Source organism: Fukomys damarensis, unplaced genomic scaffold (assembly GCF_012274545.1).
Source record: "Fukomys damarensis isolate Sample0158 unplaced genomic scaffold, DMR_v1.0_HiC HiC_scaffold_24, whole genome shotgun sequence".
Taxonomy (NCBI): Eukaryota; Metazoa; Chordata; class Mammalia; order Rodentia; family Bathyergidae; genus Fukomys; species Fukomys damarensis.
This window is the reverse complement of record NW_022900936.1, coordinates 5,415,630-5,438,046: the sequence shown is the minus strand read 5'-3', so window position 1 is coordinate 5,438,046 and position 22,417 is coordinate 5,415,630. Positions and strand designations below refer to the sequence as shown.

At 51.0% G+C, this 22,417-nt stretch overlaps 1 protein-coding gene and 2 long non-coding RNA genes across 4 annotated transcripts in view; 2 read left to right on the top strand and 1 right to left on the bottom strand.

Annotated features, from left to right (window-relative positions):
* Positions 1 to 22,417, bottom strand: part of Erg (ETS transcription factor ERG) — a 213,808-nt gene that overhangs the window by 177,370 nt on the left and 14,021 nt on the right. Inside the window, exon 1 of one of the 2 annotated variants that reach the window (XM_033768084.1) lies at positions 6,855 to 6,930. The exons of the other annotated variant lie outside the window; for it this stretch is intronic. The gene's annotated coding sequence lies outside the window, so the exon portion shown is untranslated. Of the gene's footprint in view, positions 1 to 6,854; positions 6,931 to 22,417 lie in introns of those variants that run through there. 2 annotated transcript variants of the gene reach the window in all.
* On the top strand, positions 14,082 to 17,369 carry LOC104870784. The gene is made up of 4 exons (XR_782618.1): positions 14,082 to 14,194; positions 15,407 to 15,539; positions 15,694 to 15,824; positions 17,287 to 17,369. It is a non-coding gene; the product is annotated as an uncharacterized LOC104870784 (long non-coding RNA).
* On the top strand, positions 17,477 to 21,284 carry LOC104870785. The gene is made up of 4 exons (XR_782619.2): positions 17,477 to 17,667; positions 18,857 to 19,041; positions 19,443 to 19,516; positions 19,856 to 21,284. It is a non-coding gene; the product is annotated as an uncharacterized LOC104870785 (long non-coding RNA).

Here is a 22,417-nt window from a genome sequence, read left to right as displayed (position 1 = left end):
GGAGACCAGAAAGACAATGAGGAGATGGGCCAGGAAGGAAAACACACAAAGGACTTTGTATTTCTAGGCGTTCGCACAAGTTAAACTGGCCCGGGAGCACACAGGCTTTTTTTGGATTACAACTGGACTGTTGTGCATTTCAGATAAACAGAATGAGAGGAAACAGAAGCCACTCAGCCCCACACAGTCATTTCCAGCACAGCTTCTACTTCCATGGGCCCTGGCTCTGGCTGGGACCGCCCCTGTGGGGACAAAGCAGGTTGGGAAGAAGGGACGGGAGACCCAAAGGTGCACAGCGCTCCAACACCGCAGGCAGCCTCGGGAAGCTGATGCACAGCTTCCTCCCACCTGCAAAGCAATGCTTGTCTGCACGGAACAAAAGCAGCTCCAAGTTCAAGCCACAGCTATATGAAGGGCAGTGCACAGCACACATCTCCCATGCAACTCCCAGCCCAGGGCCATGTGGGCATCTGTGCAAGTGGCCTCTCGTGTGACCAACAAAACAGAGGGCCCGTCGACACAGACTGCCTTCCCACAGGTCGATGGGGCTCCTTCCCACCTCACTCTCTGCCTGCAGCCTGGACATCTGAGGGCCTTAGAGTTTATGGAAACTGCAGACCAAAGCAGGAGAGAATGGAGTGTGGTTGTACCAGCACGAGCAACCCCTGTGCTCTGCATCGAGAGAAAGGAAGCCTCGAGTAACCTCCCTCGCTCTTGCTCCTGCAACTACACAGCTCGAACTTGTGCCTTGGCAGCCTCTCGTGCAACACAACACCAGCCCACCCCACATCCCTCCATCCAGGGCAAGCTCTGTGACCCATAGAGGAAACGGCACTGCCTGCCCTGGCCAGGGACACCAGGAGACCAGGCCTGGGAGAGATGGGGAAAGAGGGCAAAAGCGTCTCCCCGCATGGAGGAAGGAGCTAGGGTGGCCTCCTCACTGTTTCCCACTGTGTTCCCACCAAAATGGCTTTGGAGAAGCTACCGCTGCCCCCCACAAACCAGCCGGGTCGCAGCAGGTGGAATCCAGAGGGAAAACCCTTCCACTGTTCAGGCCCATCGCGGTGGCTTCTTCCTCAGCCATCTCTGCGGCCACACATCCAAAGTGTGACCGGAAGATAAAATCCAGGCCAAGCAACTCACCTGGGACAAGCCACCATGTGGGGTCAAGTCCCTCCACACTTTCTGCGCTCCTCACACCGTCCACGCTGCAGCCACGAAACTGGGCAGCCATCCCCGGACCAAGCTCCCGTCGCCCTCAGGTTCAAAACCCTGCAACACACAGACTCCAAACCACAGCCAGAGTCCACTGCCCTGGCCTCTTCGCCGCTCCTTCGCCTCGGAAGTCACTGGCTGGTCCACGTTGGAACTTTCTCCCCCAGAAACACGGAGACTGCACCGACCATTGCTTGTCCACTGCCTCAGTTCTGCATCCCCCACTGAACCAAGCCTCCCAGAGCGGGTCCTGGGCTCCACCAGTCCCCCCCCGGGGGGGGGACGGAGGACCTGGGGCAGGCACACTCACGTGGTCAGTACCCACAAACGAGCTGGACTCTGAGCTCTGGGAGTCCAGGACAGCACGGGGGGACAGGAGGGGACACAAGAGGTCACATTCATTTTCCAGTTTATGAACTTAGTGCTAGGCAGGAAAAACAGGGTGTCATATGTCTTCTCTCCTGAGTCACCATGCTGATGGCCATGATTTAAAATAAAATAACTTCAGCTGGAGACACTTTAAATCACTTTTTTCTCACCTCAGTGATACACCCCGAAGCTCACAAGAGGAGGAAAAAGGTGAGGGACATTTCCATGACTACTGCAGATACCAGCTAGGTAAAAATCACACAAAACATCCCTTAGATCTAGCCATGTCCTTACCATGAAGAATTCTACAGGTATGAGATGTCTGGAAACATTTTACATATTGTTTAAACGGGACCATAACAATTTTCGTGAAAAACCTTGAAACTGATGTAGGTTCATTTTCTCCCTCTTCATTTTCTTCCTTTTGGGAGATCAAATAACAGAAATAACTTTATGGAAGCATATTACTAAAACTGTGATATTTTCCTTTAATTTGAAATATGCTCAAGTTTCCATCCTCATACTGACTCCTACATGTCACCTTTATTTGTTTCCATTTTTATATTTATCAGTCCATGTCGGCAGGACAAAATGGTGACGTTCATTGAGCGGAGTTGGTGCATTACATAACACACGTCAGTTCTTTTTTCCTCCCCTTCCCCACCCCTGGCACCATCCCTTCGCCCCTTCCCATCTGCAAAAGAGACATATTTAGTTTCTGAAAGGAAGCATCTTGTGTGATGGGCAGATTTCCTTCACATCACATGCACTTGTGGTATTAAGCCCTCCGTGGCCTTCCAAAAACATTCCCTTGCTTCCTTCATCCTCCATTTTGTCTAAAGAATTCTCAGAGTCTCCGCGTCACCAGGGAAAAATACAACCCCCAACAACAAGGACCCAGGATGGCTATTTTCTCTGACATTTCTAAGCAGCAGGTGGTATCTACGCACCAAGGTACAATTTCATCCCAGAGGGGCCACTGAAACCCGACTTCACATTTGTTTACTGTTTCTCATCGGTTTAACTAAAACATCCAGTCATAAACTACATTTCGAGAGCACAGTTGGGTTGGTGTCACAAACTTGGCATCAATGCATCCACCCAGGGAACTGAGGGACACAGCTGAACTTACTTAAGATGACTTAATAAAGTCACAGATGACAGTAAGCACTTAAAAACAGAAATTGCTGCCCTTTGGCCAGACTTAGTTTCCTAAACCAAACTTAGCATGGTCACTACCTGCACAGCTACAGCCCACATTCGTCCCCTCGGAACCAAGTAGGATTTAAAACGTGAAGCTCTTGTCCCTGCTGGGCTTAGTGGGTGCATCTGTGAATTGGGACTTAGTTGCCTGATGACATTTCCACGAGAAGGGAGAACTATCCTAGAAGGAAGGATGGACCTCCTCTCCTTCCCGCTGTCCAGCAGTAGCTTACCATTCTTGAGATTCTATAAGGACCCTCTCCCAAGTGTCCTTGTCCCCAAATGCAGGCATCAGCAGACAAAGCAGGCTATGCATCTGCGGGCTGCTGTCATCTTGGGTGGTAACAAGTTAGCATCCTGGCCAGTGCTTCTTCACCTGTCCCTCTGACCTACTCCAACCAACACTGTCCACAGTGGACAGACTGCCGTCCTGGTGGGTGCTGGGAGGGTCACAAATGGCCAACTTGTTTCGGGACGCTGAGCCCCCGGGACTAATAAGCGAGTATCAGTGGCGTCTGCAGTCTTCTAATCTTAACTGTCGTTCACTAGTGTCAGTCACATCACCGCCAGCCTGAGGCCTCCCACGTCCGCCCCAAGGGTCCTAGAAACTTTTTTATTAAGAGGCACATAAATGCTAATCCATTATTAGAGACACACTTACCCAGCACTATGAGAACTCACCAGGAAAACATGGATATCCAGTTAATCCCTTGCCTCACTAAAGCAATAACCGTTGTGGGATTAAACTGCCAATACCAGCACCTGGCCATGAGACCTGCTTCTAGCTAACCGAGATAAAACATCAGCTGCCATGAAATCACCTGCGAGGTGTTGAATGGTCCCTCTGGATCCAGTGACTGTCCGAACAAAATGCTACCCAGTGGGCCTCACACAGGGCCTCAGATTCCCACATTCATTCTGCATGGGCCAGGCCCCTTGACCTGCTGAGACACAGGGTTCTGCAGTGGGGAAGGCCTTTGGGAAAGAGGTGATGGGCCACAGGGGGAAAAATCACAGGCCTTATTTAAATCTGCATTGGTTCTAGCCTGGCTCTGCCATCCACCAGTTGGGTGAGCTTGGCTATGGTTCTTTTCCTAATCAATAGACTGCCTCGCAGGGGGAGAAGCACAGATGTCCACAGGGGTCTGCAGAGCATGTGGTCTGCAGAAAGCAAACAGTGATTGCTGATTATCACTACGGTGACGATGTAGTGTGCGGGTGAAAGGGTGTGGGGTTGTTTGCTCTGTGTGTAGCAACTGTCGGCTTCCGTGGTATAAACGTCCCCCTCGTGGCCAGCTGCAAGCTACCTAAGTGACACCAGGGATGCAGAGCCAGGAGGCACAAGGGGAGCTGCAGAGTTGGCCACAGCTCCCTCTGCCCTGGCACTCTGGTCCCATCTGTGTGGCCTCTCGGGTTGCCTCACGTGTGGCAAGGTGCTGGTACCCAGCGGGCTCGCAAACACTTACTGGACAGGTGAGTGGCGAGTGACTGATTAGTGTTAAGATTCAAAGTGACTGCTACTTCTTAGTAACTCGGCAGGCCTTTGAACTGAGCCCAGGAAAAGTCTTTTGATGGATATTATAAAGCGGAAAGGAGACACAAGGGCACAGACTGTTGCTGGTACTTGACCATAAGCACGTAGACGCCAATGCCTAGCACAATGCTGGGTGCACAGTGCATATTCAGCATATGTCCAGGATGGGGTGGGGTGGGGTGGGATGGGATGGGCAAACAAGCGTCCAGAAAGAGTGAGTACAAGATAAGTGCCTTGGAATGGCAGCCGCCTTCCTGATGAATAACTTCCTTCTTCACCTTAAAGATTCCATTCACGCATCACCCGTCATAAATAACACTGGTGCGCGAACAAGGGTGTCCGTATAAAATCAATGTCCAAGAGTGACCCCTGAGTGGCTGCCCGCAGCCTACACGACCCAACCCGCCTGCACCAGTCACCCACTATATAACCAAGCCCCTTTCCCACTCCGTCGCCTTCTCCTCTGTCCCCTTTGGCCCAGCGGGCCACCACGCCACGGGGCTTTTAATAAAGACCTCTCCTACAGCTCTGTCAGCCTGCGAGGGATCCTTGGCAGGCGCCAGTTTCTTTCAGTGAGCACTAAGTCAGTGCAGGGAATATCCAGACTGAGGAGGAAAGGGTGTCCACACTCCGCCCTTCGTTTTAACATAAGCATTCCCTGGAGGAAATGCGCCTGAGCCTGGAGTGCACACCACTCAGCGTTGAGCTTTGTCTTAAACACACTTCGGTTTTGACTTCCGAAACATTTTTGAAGCCAAAGAATCCCAGCAATGCCACTACTCAGAAGATCCAAAGGCTCCCCAGTGATTTCCACAGCAGCCTTCTCCCCGTGGTTCACCCACACAGATCCTGAGGGATCCGGAGGGTGTCCGGAAAGTCACTGGCCTGAATGTGCAGCAAAGCAGCCTAAGTTAGAGTCACATCGGTGCTGCTTCTCCAAACTCAATGCAGAGTGACCCTGCCTGGGGTGATGTGCACCCCTGAGTCACCCTGCCGTGTTAGCAAATGTCCCTTATCCCCTCACGAGTTTAAGCACAGGTGACTTCAAGGTCCTCCCAGCCCTCAGATTCAATGGAACCATAAATACAGCGGGAAGACAGAAGTGAAGAGAACTCCGGCTGGAAAGAGCTGCTCACAGGGAAACTCAGCTCTGCACGGTGCACATTTTCCTCCCCAGTCCTCCTCCAACCATAACAGACCTGCTTGATCCCTGGCCAGCCTCTCCCTGGCCAGTGGGGAGGGCAGGCGACCATCTGCCCGGGGTCGGGATTGCTGCATACGCTACAGCCCAGGCCGACATCCGGAGAACGCGGTGCTGAACCCAGGCTCTGACACAGCGGGCTGGCTGCACCCTCCCCAGCTCAGGGTCAGCCCTCGCGGACAGTGCGCAGTCCGAGGACGCAGCTCGTTCTGTTCTCAGCACTGACAGCTCCCGCAGGCGGTCTGTGCACTGCTGCTGTCTGTGTCAGTCCCAGCGCAGCGGAGCCCTCGCCTTTGCTTCCTAAGTGGCTCAGTTACAGCCCACAGCTGAGGCAGAGCAGGAGGAATCTGACTCCAGCATAAGGAGGTGCAGAAAGTCCCTGTTTTACCCCCATAGGACGGGCAGCAGAGGAAAAACCCTAGAGGCCTGGGCCAGGACAGCGCTGGAAAGAATGGATGGGCACCGTTCACCCAGGCTTCTGTCCACTTGTCAGCAGGGCCAGGGGAGTTCTATCTTCAAGACCATGTGCAGTGGGTTAAAAAGTACAAGGGTCAAGCCAGGCATGGTGGTGCCTGCTGCTGTCTCAGCACTCTGGGAGGCTGAGGCAGGAGGATGGAAAGTTTAAGCTTAGCCTGGGCAACTTAACAACTCAGCAAGGCCCTTTGTCGAACAAAAAACTAAAATGGGCTGAGGATGTGGCTCAGAGTGAAGGCCCTGGGTTCCATCCCCAGCACCTCCACAAACAAAGGAGGAGGAGAAGAAGAGGAAGGGGAAGGGAAAGGAGAAGGTTCTAGAAAAGAAGATGAAGCTACGTGGGAACTGGCAGAATAAACTGCAACAACCCAGCCTCGGCGCGAAGCTGGAAGCCAAGCAAGGAACCAGGCCAGTGAGCAGCTCTGTGTCAGGACATCAGCCTTGCAGCATGCGCAGAAATAGGGCCGAAGCCACCTCCAGCGGAGGGCCTGGGCCAGGAGAGGGAGGAAGGGACGCAGGAGTCATTAGGGCTCTAAGCTGGCCTGCCTTGAAGACGACAACAGACCAGGATAAAGCAGCAGATGACAGACATGAAGCAGCCCGGTCAGACGGAGTCTGGGACTCAGCCGGAGGTCTGGACCTGGATGGGACACCTTCACGCACAACTGCAAGGTCCCTAAGAGGGCACAGGTGGGTGAGCCTCCGCCATTTGGGGAAACAGAAGGGAAAAAACCCTTTAAAATACAGCTTGATGAAATGGATACCACTGAGCCCTTCTAGAGAAAAGGCCCCCAGGTGATGAAAACCCCCAGCAATGGCGGCCTCCCCTCCACAATACTCAGAACACCCTAGCATCACCTTCAGAGCCGGGAGACGGCGCACGCAGAGTTGAGAGCCTGCGGTGGCTCCTCCAAGCAGCAGGACGTTGCTCGAGTTACAACTTTGTGCCTCCACTTCATCAACTGTTGAGTGAGAAGAAAATTCAAACTTACCCCAGGGCGGCTGGGACCCCGGAGTCACCTGTGTCAAAGACAGGACCCAGCTCTGGAGATTTGCAGGTGCGTCATAAAACGGAGGTTGGCACCTGAGGAAGGAAGTGCAGAGGGACCCAAAACACTGAGCAGAGCTGGACGGGTGAACATGAGCTAGGTGAATCCAGTCAAACTCAGCCACCGGGGTCCACGGCCATGCATTTCCCTGGATTCTACAGGACGGGGCTGCCGTCTCCCTCGTGCCTACCCCAGGATGTCACCGAGAGCACCCAGAGCCCTGGGCATTGCGTCTTCTGCAGAAAGCTGCATGCCTTCGCCTTCCTCCTTTCTCTGCCTCCTTGCCGGCTTCTTCCCACTCACTTTCTCATGTAATCTCACTGCCACCCCAGTCTACCCCGTTCCCCGGCCTGGCAGCTAATTAAAGCTGCAGCCCCTTGATCTCCACAAAAGAAACACAGTGGAGCCCTAGATTTCCAGCACCCTTAGGAGCATCATGGATCTGAGAGTCCACCTCGGGAGGCTCCGCACGCTGCGCCATCTACAGGGCCAGAGTTTATTACCCGCCTCGCGGCTTCACCAATCAGCTGGTGGAGCTACTGCCACACGCGTGGCTTCACGGGGCTGCTTCAGGGAGCATCACTGCCACGGCTCTGTGACACCAGGAGCGTTGCTTCTACCCGGAGAGGCCACTCGTCACTGTTGCTATGAGAACACCACACAGACGGAGGAGCAAACCGCGGCGAGGGTCTGACGGCTCGACTCGGTCCCCGCAGAAAAGGAGACGCTGCAGAGCGCCTGCCAGCTTCCGACGACCTCACGGTGCTCCACGGGATTCCAGTTCAGAAACTTTTCCGTCGGAGCAGCAGATGCTGCCGTGAAAAGTCCACTGAAACCCCTCAGACGCCAGCCAAGCACCCAGGCTGCGTTCCCTCTGTAAACCCGAATCCAGGCGCTCGCTGCAGGCGTCTTCGCCCCGTAGGGGCCCCTCCCCATCCATGTGGCCCTGTGGTTTGGTCTGGCTTTTTGTGGCCGGCTGTGGGTTTGGTTATTTGGTTGGGTCTGGAGGTAGAGAGGCTATGTGGTAGAATGACTCATTCTTTTGTTCCTGTTTATATCTCCAGGGACCAAATGCAATGCCCGTGTTGACAGCCAAAACTGACTTTTGATTTTTTTTTAATTTCTATTTTTATTGGCCCATGTTTGCAGTGCATGATGATTGCATTCCACGTGGGGAGTTGCTGCATGTGCATAACACAGCTTTGTTTCTTTTTACATCCCTTCCCTTCTCTCCCGTCCATTTCCTGGTTCCCTTCCCACTTAAAAAAGATCTACCTCCCTGCGTCCTATTATCTATCCTTATTTTGCTTTTTATTTATAATTTGGGTTTCCCATACAAGAGAAGCCATGCGATATTTAAGCTTGTGTGTTTGACTTATGTCCCCTTACCACTATGATCTTAAGGTGCACCACCCATTTTCCTACAAACGATTCAAATGACTTCCGGTTTCTAACTGCAAAATCCCACACAAGTTCTACAGCCCTGCAGCTAGCCTGTCTGCTCAGGAAGGAACGATACTGAAATTTGAAAATGACACTGGCTTTACACCTTTTAAAATGCACACTGCATTGTCTCACAGATCAGGGACTGAGCTTTCAGTAAACATGAAGTCACGGATGCCAAGTCCACACCAATATAACGTTCCCACCCACAAGGGGCTGGCGTGGCCGATGACCTCCGTGTGTCACCTCTCAGACATGCGAGGCTCTGGGACATGGAAAGACGCAGCTGAACACGGACCCCACAGCCACTCTGACCCAGGACAGACCTCTGTCCCGGTCCCCTCTGCTGCTCCCTACTCACTGTGGACCTCGCTGTGGGCTTTGCTGCCCAGTGAGGTGGGGACACTGAAAGTGTGCTCGCTCCAGAGGGCCAGGCAGGAGAATCACAGGCTCCCAGGACTTGTGCCCCTGCAGCTGCAGCCTCTCTATCTTGTGATCCAGGACATGAGGCACACACAACCCACAGAGCACAGCTGCCCTGACAGGAAGTCCACAGGTGGGATGCAGGTACCATGATTACAAGCCACTGAGATTTCCGGGGCTGTTTGTTACTGCAGCAAAGCTGATTAATACGTGAAAGAAACTTTTTGCCCCAGTGGAGAGAGCTCAAGGACACCAAGTCACCAAGCTAAGCGAGTCTCTGGAGACTGCAGGAGCCTGGTGACAGATGCCTACTAGCCAGATAGGAGGCCCTGTGGCCACTCAGTTCTGCAGACTCCACAGGGCAAGGGTGAGCTGCTGCCCCCATACAGAGGGACCCCGAGTGTGGCCTTAGTGCACATGGAGCTGACCATGTGTGGGGACAGTCGGGGTGATGAAGGCAGGGACTTTCCTCAGTGCCCACCTGGGAGCCGGCTGCCGGGGTCCTCAGAGCTGTAATAGTCACTTCACCAATGCGAGCAATCTTGAACAAGGAAACTGTTCATGAGTGTCCACCTTTGCCATCGTTGCGGCTGTACCTGAGACCTTGGCGAAGAGCACCCAGGAAGCCGCTGTGTGCCCTGGCCGCTGGCTCCCATTCTCAGGGTCATCCGTGGCCACCCCTGGCCACTACCTGTGGTCCAGCCCGGGGACAGGTGAGCCACCCCACACACTGCCTGTCCTTCCCACGTCCACTGACCCGTCCTGCTTCAGACTCAGTCCACGGCCTAGCTGGGAGCCAGTCCTGCTGAGACCCTCTCTGGTCCTCCTGGAGCGCCTGTCAGTGTCCATCAGGGCTGCAGCTGGGGACGGACCCCAAGTGGGACCGCCTGGCCTGGATCTCAGCAGTGCTCTCCAGTCTGTGGCCCTGGACAACTCCCGCGGCTGTCCTGTGCCTCAGTTTCCTCTTCTGTAGCCAGGGATAATAGGAGCACCCCTTCGATGAAACACGGACGGATTCGCTATTTCACACCATCTGCGCAAAGCACCTCCAACGTCACGTACTGCAGAGCCTGCGTGCACCATGGGCACTGCTCGTCACAGTCCTCCGCGCACACACCACAGTGCTGTGGGCGTGCACTGTCTCCCCCTGAACTGTACTTCTTTTCATAGAATATGTTTATTTCATATCCCAGAGTTTAGCAAATAGCCTTGTATATGGAAGATGTTTTTTGAGAATACTAAATGAACAAATGAATGAAATTTAAAACACATAAAAGCCTGCTACCCTGTCCCAGAGGACAACATGTCACCCTGCCTGAGGAATGAGTACATTGTTTCCTGTACCCACCCACCTGCATCCTTTGAGGGTTTGGGGGGGTGGCAGAAATCTAGTGTCAGTACTTAGTCCAGAACGACCTTGAACTTGCTACAGAGCCCAGGCTACCCAGTAGCCCTCTTGCCTCAGCCTTCCAAGTTCCAGGAATATAGGTGTCTACAACTGGATGAAGCTGTTGTCCTGAAACATAATCATTATTATCCAAAAAGCACTGGCTCTTCAACCCTTATAAGCAGATTACTCATTTTCAAGTTTACACACACAGGGAGCTGTATGGCTCATATCTAGAGTCCTCTAAGAGCCTCATGGGCTCATAGGTAGGACTTGTAGAAGGTGCTTGGGTTATAGGAGCTCATAGCTGACTTGCCTTTAGGAGGTGGGGTCTGGTGGCCTGGGAGGGGTTATGGCTGTGTCTAGCTGTCCCCCTAGTGCTTCACATGGTCATAGGTGCAGCTTTTCAGGGATGGCTGGATCTAGAGTGTGTGATGCTGATATCCAGAGTGTGTGATTACTAGATCAGTCCACTGATTGGCTTGGCATAGTTCTGGGTGTGGATGATGGGTGGGTGACACCACCCAAAAGGTGGGTAGCCTGGATAGATATAAAGCAACAGAAAGAAGGCAGGGCTGCTGCTGCTTCTTTGCTGCCTTCTGTCTTCTGCCCACCATGAACTGTTTTTCCTCTGTGATGCCCCTCTGTCATGCCACCCTGATGCCATCCAACTAAGAACTGAAACCTCTACAAACTATAGATGAAATAAACCTTTCCTCCTTTAATGTTGGTTATCAAGTATTTTGTCTTAGCAATGGGGAAAGTAACTAAGACAAAGGGTATGTCTCGTTTCCAGCTCCTACTCTCTCTCCTACTCTCTCTCTCTCTCTCTCTCTCTCTCTCTCCTTCCTGTCTACCATGTGGTGGTGAGCAGCTCTCTTCCACTCAACCCTTCCACCAATGCCACCATGCCTTGGAGCCAGCTGAGCATGCAATGAAACCTCCACACACTGTGACATACAATAACCCACCCTTCCTTAAATTGTCAGTATAATGTATTGTGTCACAGCAACAAGAAAGTGACTAAGAAATCAAAATGAAAAGCTTATAAAAATACAAGTTTGCCTTTTAGAGGAAAAAGTCTAATCTGAAGAACATAGTGATTGGGTCTATTTGTCCTTAGTGATTCAGGATTGTCAGCCTTTTAAACCCCACCTGTCTGTATCAGCACAGCCTTGCTCTCTGGCACCTTCCTTTGGGATCATCCTCTTCCAAGTGCTGGCTCGGGGGCCTTCACCAAACAGTCTCACTCTCAGGTGTCACCAGTGGGAGGCAGACAGCACACTCTGAAATGTGCAAAGTCATCTGGTCTCTCCCAGTCTCAACTGAAATGGTATTCACAGCAATGCTTCACTTTAGAATTGGTCCTGGGATGCAAGCACTGCCTTGTCCTTTATGGCAAAGTATTCTTGATTGCTTCCGCATTTACTTATTAATAGTGTCGGCATCCAGGCATGGTGATGAACACCTGTAATCCCAGGTCAAGAAGCTGAGGCAAGAGGATTGCTGCAAGTTTGAAGCCAGCCTGGCTATGCAGTGAGCTCAAGGCCAATCTGAACCACACAGTAAGACCCTGTCTCAAATAATGATAATAATAATAATAACAACAACAACAACAACATTGATGTTATAGTGACTAGTTAGAATAATCTCAGATAAAAATCATTGAAGCAGACCAAAGAAGTTATCAGAATGAAATACTGTTTGGAATCCAAGTGAAACAAAAAAAAGCCAAATCCTTTTTGAATGTGACAATCACAATAAATCAAATGATGACAAAGAAGAATGAAACACTGCAGGGATAAGATATTGCTTGTCCATGTGGAGAGAAGTACAGAATCAAGAAGGGTTTGTAAAACTGTAAACTGTGGTTGTGATATCAGACTTGTCCCTCTCAGTAGGCTGTAACCTCAATTGCACCGTGCTTGCCTCCAGGAGAGTGTTGGAGGATGCGGTGTGGTCCAATAATTCAGTTCTGGGAATCTACACACAGTGCTGAAGGCAGGGCCTCACACAGATCCTTGTATGTCAGCATTATTCACAGCAGCTGAAACCTGGGAACACCTTTGAGTGTCCATCCACGGGTGACCAGATAAACAAGATGCGGTCCATACCTACAATGGAGTATTATTTGGCATTGAAAAAGGAATGGCATCCTGACAGATGCCACAAAACAGATGAACCCTGAAAAAATTACACTAAGTAAAATGAGGCAGTCATGTGAGGAAAAATGTTGTATTATTCCACTTTCATTAGGCACCTAGAATAGGCAAATTCACACAACTATAAAGTCAAACTGAGGTTTCCAGGGTCAGAGGCAAGGAGAAATGGGGAGTTGTTGTTTAATGGATACAGAACTTTTGTTCTGATGATGACAAAAGAGTTCTAGAAATAACAGTTGTGCTGGTTGTACAATTTTATGCTTGACGCGCCTGGATTATATTTTTTAAAATAAGTAAAATGGTAACATGTATGTTATAGTTCACAACAAGCAATATTTCAATAAAAACAGCTTGAATTATATCAAAACAGGCAGATAAGGCCTGGTGTGATTATCAGAGACCCAGCCTCTGTTTTGAAGTTCTGTTATCTCAACATAGCTTCTCTGTGACCCAAGAGGGCTGCTCCAACTCCAGTCATCACATCAGCAATCCAACAGGAGGTTTGCTCATTCCCTTTCCAGGTGAGACTCTTCCTGAAAATTCTGCCTTCCCTTCAGCCATACTTCCTGGAAGCTGTACACGGCCCTTCAGCACTGTCCCCATTGGCCAGAACAGTCATGTGGCTCTTTAGCACATTCCCATTGGCCAGAACGCAGTCACTTGGATGGACCCTGGCCGCAGAGGCAGCTGGGCCATGGGGTTACTGCTCCGGGTGCCTGTCTTCGCAGTGGACCCTCAGAAGTTCTGCTACCTAGAGCCCCATCCCCAGGGGAAAGACTCAGCACCCTCAAAACAACATGGCTCCCCACTCCTCCCTCCCACGAAGATGGTCTCTGGTTAAGAAACTCCAGACGAAGCCGCAGTTTCCCATCCCTGCAGTGAGGAGAGAGAGAATCAGGCCGGTGTGGGTCACCGAAATCTGGCTCGGAAAGAAGGAATCAGGAAGGATAGGTGAGATGGGGCACCCACACGTCTCGTCTGCGCAAAGCGCTCCAGAGAAACTGCTGTTAGTGCTCACTGCACATTCTGCCGCTGCTGTGTATGTCCTGTTCTGCTGGGACCAACGAGCTAACCGCCCGGGGAGGTTTTTATGCTGCACGGTCCCGATTTCGATCTCCCTTTTACTACTTTCCTTTGGACACAGTCCATGTAATCCTCCGTAACTGCCTCACTACGCATGTGCACCTGATGTTCCCGCCACTACCTCCTCCAGTCTCAGTAGAGATCTCGCGATGACAGCAGGAGCTCCACGCGGGCTCTGACTTCTAGCTACCCGTGGCCCTCTCTCCATATCTACCCCCTGCTCCGCATTTTCTGTTTCCTGCCAGGTCCGCAGCCTCAAAAAAAGTCCTTCACACCCTAAGCCTGAAAAAGCAAAACTAGCCCCGGAACCAGCTCAGGAGGGTGTGCTGACCTCAGAAGCCCCGCCCCAGAGGTTTCTTAAATCATCTCTTCAGCTCCATTGTTACAGCAGCTCCTACCTCAGGCCTCAAGACCTGGAACACTACCATTTTAAGTACCATTTTAAGCTCTGAACCCAGAGCTACATGCCCAGGCTTTTATTTTTTATTTCAAGACAGCGTCTGGCTAAGTCACTAAGTCACCCAGGCTGGGATCAAACTTGTGCTCCTCCTGCCTCAGCCTCCCAGACTATTGTGATATTTTTAAAGCACAATTACTGCATATAAGATAGAATGTGGACGACACACACTTTGCAACCTTTTCTGTGCCAAGGTAGGATCTGTGGATCTAGGTTGGGTGGCAGTGGCAGCCGTCCCCTCTAGCTGCCACCATGTACTTTCAAAGGTGGCTGATCCCAGAGCCACTGAGGTCAAAGGAGATGGGGGAGACGAGGAGCTGGGCGAGGGTGAATTCCCTCCACTTTCTCATGGGAGATGTGAACAGAACAGACCAACCATTGGCTGTCACTCTGGTCCCCAGGGAAAGAGGAGGTGTGGGTATGGCCGGGGTTGGAGTAGGGAAAGAAGGGCCAGGAAGTTGGCTTGTGCCAAAGGTTCCCCTTTGCGGGTGGGTACTTCTTGGGCCTTATGAATGATGTTATTTGAACAAAGCGTGGCTCCGTCTTTCCCAGGGCTGCAGACGACAGGGCTCCATGAGTTCTTCCAGCCTGGATTCCTGGGCTCCATCTCTGGAGGCCAGGGCTTCCTGGGCACAGTCGGGACTGGCTCCCTACTTAGAAGAAAGCAACTGTTCGCTCAAAGGGATTTAGTAAGCAGTAAGAAAAGAAAAGAGGGAAACACTGCACAATTTACTCGCAAAGCTGGTGGACCCTAAGTTATGAGACGTTAAACAAGGAGAGAATAGAGCCGCGTAGAAGGGGAAGTAGTTGTGGGATGCCACACGATGGGGGCACCGCTGGGACCCCAAACTCAGCGGAGACCTAGACCAAGAGCCTCTCACTGCTTCTTCCCCTGTGGTACTTTATGGACTCTTAGGAAACTTCTGTCTCCTGCATTTTTTCTGTTCAGGTAACGGTTTTGATTTACTACGCTAGGTTGTTTAAAATGTCTGGCTTATGAACCAGTATTATTGGTTCAGAGTGGTCAGTTATGGTGAAGTCTTTGGCTATAAGCCAGGTGCTGTAGTTAAGCTACACTCTGGCTAATCCCAGCCCTTCTTCCAGTAAGCGAACCCTGTTACAACTCACCTCATCGCATGCTGTTAGACTGTGAGTCTTATTCTTCAGTATCTGAGGAGGGTGACCAATGGGCGGTGTGTGTGTGTGTTGCAGGGTCTCGCTCAGTTAAACTCTCTATTCTTAATTTCCTGGGAAAGCCTCTTTGGGCCTCTGCAGTTCATAAAGGCTACCATGAGAAGATTTTCTGTATGAGGAGAAATTGCAGCCCATTTCTTTCCACTCCGTAGGCTGCGTCCGCCTTAACCTAGTGTTTTTACATAGATGCTTCTGCTTCTGTTCCCCATTAGGGTTTGCTGAAGTTGGCGGAGTACAGGATGTATTAGCAAAGAGTGATGAGCTTTATTGGGATTTATCAATTACAGAAAAATATTAAGCACTGCTGGGCCATCTGAGTTTTAAGCTCTTGCCTGTGGCACTCAGGTGAGTAATTTTCTTACTACATTACTTGTGTTCAGGGCTAAGCATAGTGCGGAATCTCATTCCGGTTTAGGTCCCAGGCTCCACCAGCTCCTGACACCTCTGTGTGGGTGTCAAGATATTCATGTCTCTGTGTCTCTGTGTGTATCATCACTAGGCCTGTCTGCATGCCTCTTCATCCAAAGTCAAAAAGAAAATGACCCAACTGCAAATTGCCAGATAGCACACTGTCTCGCTTGACTGGCAGCTGAAGAAACCATCACACGGATCCCTCACTAAGCTCAAAATGTGAGTCTTTAGAAAGTCTTTCCAGGCACTTGGGCCTGATTTCTTTTTAAAGATACCACGGTGTGCAGCAGAAAGAGCACACACACTGGAACCAGACAGGGAACTGTGGGGGCCTGTCCCGGGGAAGTTATTTAACACCTCTTTCCTTGCATCACATGAGAATAACAATGTCCTTCTTGCAAGGTTGCTGTAACAACTGTTGCATTGTGTACAGGATCCCAGGAAATAATAGTTATAAATATGTTAGTATTATCAATCCCTTAATTATTAATAACATGAATGACAAACATAGTTTAAAGTCACTGTGCTGTTTTTAGCTTGCTATAAACTGTCAGAAGTGGGGCCCAGTGCAAGGTCATAGGTCGTGGGGACCTGCCCTCGGAAGGACTTAGTGTGGGTCTGTTGTGAGCTAGCTGTGAGGAGGACAGGCTGCTACAAAGTAAGGCCACCACCCACTCGAGCCATTCAACACAGGCTACTTCCCTTCCCACTTCTCCGCCACATTGTAACACACAGCCAGGACACTGGCAGCATGCTCTGACGGCCCTTCATGAAATGGCAGCCAGATAAACCTTTTTATCTCAGAAGTACCCACTCCCAGGTATTCTGTTATAGTGACCAAAAGGTGAACTTAGACATTCAAGGACCACCAGACCTGTAAGAAGAACTTCAGTGTGAAAAGCCAATGACCAAAAAGCAACCAAGAGACACTAAGAAAATACGTGAGACAGAAAGAGATAAATCAGGAGTAGGAAGGAAAACTATCATTAAGATCCTAGAGGTAGACACAAATAATGCATTCTTTAAATAAAAGATGCTTTAGGCCAGGGATGTAGCTCAGTGGTTCCACCACCTGCTTCACAAGCACAAGGTCCCGAGTTCAATCCCCGGTACCAAAAAATAAATAAATAAATAAATAAATAAATAAATAAATAAATAAATAAATAAATAAAAGATGCTTTGAAAAAAAGAAACAGGAGGAGGTTCATTATCTGAGAGTTCCAAGAAAAGAGCATACAAAAAATGAAAGAGGAAATATCAAAGAAATGGAACAGAATATCCTGCCACAACTGCAGGGCAGGAACAGCTCGTAAAGCTGAGCACCCCACACAATGAGGCAGGCAGGGCACAGTGACACCTCAGGATACCCAGACTGGTGAGAAAGCACCCAGGGGAGCAAACCCTTTCCAAAGACCAGGAGCCCCGCCCCCCCAAACCTGAGGGCCATGTCCCTCAGCATGCGCTCACTGCCCCTGCCGCCACTGACACAGGGGCTACACCAGCGGCCGGGGCGCAGGAAGAGATTGCAGCAGGGAGGCCAGCCCAGGAGCAAGAGAATCTACAGTTCTGAGGGTGTGGCAAGCGCTCGGGAATCTAGCCAACATTACCGTCCACCCACTTGGGAGCGATGCGGAATAGGAGACAAAGGGAGGCCACAGGCTAACTTCTCCTCTACCCTCAGTAGGAAATCGACAGCAAATGGAGAGCTCGTGAGCTGTGATTTACAACTATGGAGCTAAACTGCAGGAGAAGAGCCTGGGGGCCAGGCAAGACCGCTGGGCAAGTGGGTTTTCCGGAAGGTCGGGGGTGGAGAAGTGCTATTTTCATTATACGTCTAGAAATTGTTTGGCTTTTACAACTGTGTACAGGTAATACTACGAGAAAAGTCAGTCAGAAACGTGATGAAACCGGTGGAGGAAGTTCACAGTGAATAACCAATAGGGCGAATGGACGAGCGGCAGTTCTCCAAGGGTCAACCACGAAACTGAGGAAGATGTGAAGCTCACTCTGAGGAGCCCCTGTGTGCTCGGTAGGCTGCCAGCCTGGCCCACAAAAGCCACAGGTAAATTTTAACATCTGCTGATATTACAACTGGGAGGTTTTGAGAAGGATTAGGGCGTGAGGGCGGCTCCCCGGTAAGTGGGATCAGTGCCTTATATAAGGGACAGCACTACCTCCTGTCAGGCAGGAGAACAGCACCCCAGTCCCTTGGGTCATCTTACCAACAGGGTCAGGCTACAAAACAAAACAAACAGGATGAAGCCGAACACATCAGTGCAGTTATTCAACATTACACAAAGCTCTTCTCCAAAAGCACAGGCTAGTTTTTCTCATCCTTTACCTTTCAAAAGCCTGAAAACGTAAAGGGAAAATGACATTTTTTTAAATGGTGCTTTGCAACCTATGCCAAAAGACTGTAGACAGATACCTTTGATCCCATAATTCCTCGCTCCAGAACAGAACACGGTCTGGGAAACTGCAGCCTGGTTTGTGACGGCGATTCCAACCCTGGAGACATCTGGGAACATGATGCCTGACTGCACCCCGGGAAAGCCCAGTTTAACTGGCCTAGGCTAGGACCTGTGCACCAATACCAAGAACTCCTGCACCCAAAACTGGGAACTCCTGCTTGATGACAGAAAAAACTGGAGACCCTCTAAACACCCTGCTGAAGGAACTGGATAGACAGATCTATGGCATCAGGGTCAAACAACGGCATACTTGTTGTAAAGTAATATGGCGTGAAAGCAACTTGTATTGTGTGTATACAGAGGGACGAGGACAGTTATTTTGGTGCGTTATTAGGCAGACATAATGTATGTGAAACACAGCCCACTTAGGAGGAAAAGCAGAATAGACTAGCTACTATTCTGAAATTAAAGGCTTTACTTGTCAGAAGGCATCATGTCTTGAGTACAGAATGCTTTAAATATTTTTGTTCTTAATTTTCATGATGAACAGATTACTGGCATGACCTTCTAAAGTTTGGAATGCACAGTACAGGGAAGTCACTCTGCAGTTATAAACCTTTTGACACTGCTCGTGCAGATTTCACCTCACACCCCACTGGGGCACCCCACTTTCACCTGCGGGTTCTCGGGGTACACCACGCCCTGCCAAACCTCAGAGTACAGAAGAGCTTCCCTCAGTTTTGCCTTTCCTTCATCGATGCAAAGGCCAGCTGCCTTGAACCCTGCACACCCCTGGGACAATGGTCCGTGTGCCAACTGTCCTGCTAAATTTCCTTCCAGGGGCGCCAGAGGGACATGCAGGAAGCCGCTCTGTTAACAGCGTCAGGAAATCAGCCCCCGCCCCGGGCTGGGGCTATCCAAAGGCAGTGACAGTGGTCCTCAAATTCCAGCGTCACTGGCCCAGGGGTGGGGCTGCTGAAGGGGGCCGGCAGGAAGAGACACTGACTGGAAAACTTTTCACACAGGTGAGTTCCCCAGAGGGCACCGAGGCTGAGCTGGCAGAGCTGTAGTTGCCTCATCCTTCCTTTCCCTCGCTGTGTTAGTGTTTACTGCTTTACTACGAGAGATTATCTGGCTGGGGTACAGCTCAGTGTCGAGGGCGTGCCCAGCGCACTCCAGGCCTTGGGTTCCGTTTCAGCCCTGAAAAAAGGGAACGGGGGAGGGGTGGAAGAGACCCATCTGGGATATTACAGAAGACAGAGATGAGGGGCAGCACAGGCAAGGCCAGCGGTGACAGTTCCTGCGCAGGACCCTCCAGGCGTTTCGTTATCCAGTTCTCCAAACCCTTCTTGACATAGGTGGGATCCACTGATGCGTGAGCCACTGGTGATGGCTTCCACTTCCAGCCCCTCTGCTATCTCCCCAGGCTGAAAGTCCCAATCCTTGACTCCAATGAAGCAGCCCTGTCCTGAAGCCACCAAGGGGACCCAGACATTACAGGTTGGTAGCGTAAGAAGACAACTGCTCTGGAGACTCTGAGGACTGTAGGAGCTGTGAAAAGGGGAGGGGAAAGCAAATCTATTTCCTGCTACCACAGACCATTCCCAGCCTTTGAACAAAGTTCCCTTCCGCCAAAGGAACGTTCCTCTCAAAAGACACCGGGGCCCTGCCGGAGCCCCACACGACCTCCTCCATGGGTCCGGGTGTGAAGCCTCAGGGTGGGCGTGGGTGTGGGTGGTGGAGGCTTCCAAAAGCAGAGCCGTCTCAGCAAACACGGTTTCACCCCTTCCGGGTCAGGCACCACTGAGCTAAGACAGCACCACACTCTCTCCCTCGCAGCCTCTTCTGAACTGCTGGAGTCGTAGCCGATTTCCCCCCCTTCCCGCCTCGTCCTCCCCTCGGTGCCCGGGGTCCTCGCCCTGCGCGTCGGAGCTGGTCGTTACAACAAACCGAGGAAAGCTCAGGGGGTTTCAGCCACCGCTATCATCAGAAGTTCCGCAGTCCAGGAATCAAGACAAAGCCCCACCGTACGCAGAGAGCTCTAACAAGTGTGCAGTGCGAACTGTCTGCTTCTAGCCCCGGCCTCTCGCCAACTGGTAGCAATCAGACCGGACACTGGAGGATGCGGGAAATCTAAAATTAGGTTTTGCTACCTATGTTGGAGGATTTATGGGATGGTCTAATTGGTAGTTTCAGGACTGAAGCACCAAATGAGGGGAACAAAAACATTGTTCTAGACAAACCCTATGTGCTCACACGCTTTCCCTGAGCCTCACCTGCAACAAATAGGGGTGCAAGTCTGAGTGGACGGAGGGACGCCGCCCTGCCTTCCCTGCACCCGAGCCTGTCTCCCAAGGGCACCAGCATGGCAGGGCAGCGCAGACCGGGCATTCTGAGGAGCAGGGCACCCACTCCATCTAGTCCTCTCCCGATGGGCCAAACTACAGAAACAGCGGCCTCAAAGCCCAGAAGTCAACCCCAGTTCGCCCGCGTGTACCTCTTCATGGCCACGTTCGGCACTCGAGGGGCCTTTGGAAAGCTTCCTGAATCCCGTTAGTAAGGAATCGCTGAAGTCTGTTTCTCTGTGTCCGCCATGTGTTCGGAAAGAGTTCAAGCAAAGAGGAGAAAAGAACACAGCCCCGAGCTGTGAGTCGGTTAGCAACGGGGGATTCCTACCTCATGATGCTCATCCCCCTGCAGGCGACGACTCCCAGCCAGGCGCCCACAGAAACACCCACTGCAGAGAGGGGAGCTGGGAGACACAGCCCCTTCCGCTGGCTCGCCCATGATCTCACCCAGCCTTGGTGGGGTGGCTCCTCTCCCCCTGGACCCACTGGGGCGGAGGTGACAGCGGCCCCGAGTAGAGGTCAAACCAGCAAAAGGGCAAGTGCAGCGCCTGGCCTTCGGAATCCTACAGTTTGAGCGCCCCCCAAAACTCAGGCAGAATGCAACCCCAAGGTGAGGGATTAGGAGAGCAGACATTCCATCGGGCATGGGATTGGAGGAAGAGTCTGAGCAGGAATTCAGATCAGATGAGGTCTGGAAGGTGGTGTCCCCAGGATGGCATCAGTGGCTTTGTGAGAAGAAGAAGAGGGACCCACAGTGCCTTTGAGACGAAAGGCATTCCTAGGGGTGCCCTCTGCCGTGTTTTGATGCAGAAAGAAGCCCTCAAGCAAAGCTGGCCCCAACCTCTCTGGCTTCCCAGCTTCCAGGGCCATGAGCTGAGCTTCTGTTCTTTATCAATTACCCAGTCTCAGGTATCTCCTAATAGCAACAGAGAGGGGACTAAGAGAGGATTCCATTGAAACAGTGTTGCCACTGATGAGGGTAACCTTCTGTCTGCAAAGCAGTATTGTTTCTGAGTATCAGGATTCCCTTTTAAAGAGGCCTCAATGATTGTAACATAACAAGATGGGAAGACAGTTTTGCTTTTAAAGTCCAATAATAAAGGCCATTTTCCTGGGCCTCCTTGCCTTGGGAAGGCTTCTTGGAACACTGTCATCCTCACATGCACGGTCTGAGGTGCCCCTGTCCCCAGGGACCCTCCTGAGGACACCAGTGTATGACACAATCCTTTACTCTACGAAGAATTTGCAGCAGGGTGACATTCAGCAGAACGGCGCTTCTTCGACTTCACTGAGTGTGGTCCAAGGAACAGCCAACTTTCCCTGAATTCTGGGTTCCTGAGGCAAGGTTCTATACTCACCGTGCTCACACTAACTAAAAGGACATTGGTAGAGGGCTGGGGATTTAGCTCAACAGTTCGGTGGCCTGCCTTGCAAGAGCAAGGACCTGAGTTCAATCCCCGGTATCAAAAAACGGAGACATGGGTAGAAAAATGCTATGCAAAAATCATAGCAAGTCAAATGAAGCCAAGGAGCGAAACACTAACTTGTATTGTATATTTCTTTTTGGTGGATGCAGAGATGGCTTTGTTGTCATTGGCCCTGTCTGCTTGGGATCATGAATGTTTTCTAAATTCCTACACCATATTATAGCTCACACTCCCAGTTGTAATTTCGAAGGGAATTCCCCCAAAAGACGCTGGAAAAACTGACACAGATTATGACTCACACGCAAGGCCTGTAGTGTAACCGAGTTCATACAAAATAACTGTTTAGCCATGCACTGACCCCGTTACCAAAAAGTCCACAATGACATGACTTTGCTCTTATGGTATGGACAGCGAGGGTAGTTGTCTTTTTAAGGAGGTATTTTTAGTGATTTGTTTTTCAGGGGAAGCATTTGGCAATTTCCAAATCTACCCTCCCTGTGACCATGACATAGCACTTGGTCACCTCTGTAGCTCTGTCTTCAAAATCCCGATGTGAATCAACAGGGACTCAAACTAGCTGTAAAAAATTAAAAGCAGACTATGTGGAAAGAAGAAAGGAGGGAAGA